Genomic DNA, 1,857 nt, shown 5'->3' with positions numbered 1-1,857 from the left:
CCGCGCGGTGAAACCCCCACCCAGGATCCCCCCCCCCGAGCCCCTCCGCACCCCCTGAGCCCGCGGGAAACGGGGGCGTCTGCCCCAAATTCCTTCCTCGGGATGAGCTTCCCAAACCCAACACCCCCCTCCCGTCCGAAATAAAGGTGGGAAATGCGACAAAACCCCCAAATCTCCGTCTGGGATCGGGGAGGGGGCAGAGGGGGCCCCGCCGGCGGGTTTAGGGTGACTGAAGGGTGTAGGGGGGGGAAGGGTTGTCCCGCTGTGTCCCCCCCACTCCTCCAGCGCACGGGACTCAGGGAAAACGCGTCCCGCAAAAGAAAACCCCAAACACCCCGATTTTCCCCTCCCGCGAGCCCCAAATCCCCCCGGTTTTCCACCCAAAACCCCGCCCCGCAGCCAGCGAGGGGTTAACGGGGCGGGGGGGGGGGAGGATCCACGGGGGCCGCTCCTCGTTCCGGCCAAACTGGAAAGGTGAGGCCGGGAAAGGGCAACGCCCTCACCTGGGCACCGCCCGGAGCCGCACGCGGGGCCGGCAGGTAAGGGCAGGATCCCGGGATGTGCCCCCCGCAATTCCCGGTTCCCCGGGGGGGTTGGAGCGGGTGGGTGCGGAGGGAACGGGGATTGGGACGAGGAGGCACCGCCGGGATCCTGCGGGAACGCGGAGCGAGGAGGGGTTGGGGGCGGTGAAGCCGCAACGTCGGGAATGGGCCGCGCGTTTTCCAGCGGGATTTGGGGCGGGAGGGGAGGGAAAAGGCCGGATCCTGGCGCGGGGAGAGGCGGAAAGCGGGAAATCCGGCAGGAAACCTGGAAGGGGGGGGAACAGGAGGGAGTAAAAAGTTCTGATCCCGGGGGATCATCCCGGGGGGAAGGAATGAGGGTGAGCGGCTCCTCCCGCCCTCCGTGCGCTGGGAATGGGAGTGGGAGTGGGAATGGGAATGGGAATGGGAATGGGGATGGGGATGGGGATGGGAATGGGAATGGGAGTGGGAGTGGGAATGGGAATGGGAATGGGAATGGGGATGGGGATGGGAATGGGAATGGGAATGGGGACGGGAATGGGAATGGGGATGGGGATGGGAATGGGGATGGGAATGGGAATGGGAATGGGAATGGGAATGGGAATGGGGACGGGAATGGGGATGGGAATGGGGATGGGAATGGGGATGGGAATGGGAGTGAGAATGGGGCTGGGAGTGGGAGTGGGAATGAGGGGCTGCCAAGCACCCCTAAAAATCCCTGTGGGGATGGTTTGTTTATCCCGCCCTCCACCTGCTGGGAATGGGAATGGGAAGGGGGGCTGGGAAGGTGCTGCTGAGCACCCCCAAAGCAACTGTGGGGATGGTGCGCTGATCCCACCCTCCGGTGGGAACGGGAATGGGAACGGGAATGGGAACGGGAATGGGAACGGGAATGGGAACGGGAATGGGAATGGGGAGGGGAATGGAATGCAGGACTGGGAAGGTGCTGCCGAGTATTCCCAAAAAAAACCCCTGGTTTGCTCATCCAATCCTCCAGCCACCGGGAATGGGAATGGGGATGGGAATGGGAATGGGGATGGGGATGGGGCTGGGAATGGGAATGAGAATGGGGGGCTGCCAAGAACCCCCAAAAAACCCCGTGGGGATGGTTTGCTCATCCTGTCCTCCACCCACCAGGAATGGGATGGGAATGGGAATGTGGGGCCGGGGAGGTGCCGTCGAGCATCCCCAAAATCAGCCCGCGGGGATGGTTCGCTCATCCCACCCTCCATCCGCCTGGAATGGGAATGGGAATGGGAATGGGGATGGGAATGGGGATGGGAATGGGGATGGGAATGGGGATGGGAATGGGGATGGGAATGGGGATGGGAATGGG

General features: G+C 63.8%; 1 long non-coding RNA gene across 1 annotated transcript in view; it reads left to right on the top strand.

Annotated features, from left to right (window-relative positions):
• Positions 1-496: 496 nt before the first annotated feature.
• Positions 497-1,857, top strand: part of LOC113941424 — a 4,360-nt gene continuing 2,999 nt past the window's right edge. Inside the window, exon 1 of the long non-coding RNA XR_003525676.1 lies at positions 497-539. This is a non-coding gene — a long non-coding RNA (uncharacterized LOC113941424). The remainder of the gene's footprint in view (positions 540-1,857) is intronic.

The sequence above is a fragment of the Corapipo altera genome, unplaced genomic scaffold (genome assembly GCF_003945725.1).
Source record: "Corapipo altera isolate COAL_440 unplaced genomic scaffold, ASM394572v1 59876, whole genome shotgun sequence".
NCBI classification, from domain to species: domain Eukaryota; kingdom Metazoa; phylum Chordata; class Aves; order Passeriformes; family Pipridae; genus Corapipo; species Corapipo altera.
This window is presented reverse-complemented; position numbering and strand designations above follow the sequence as displayed.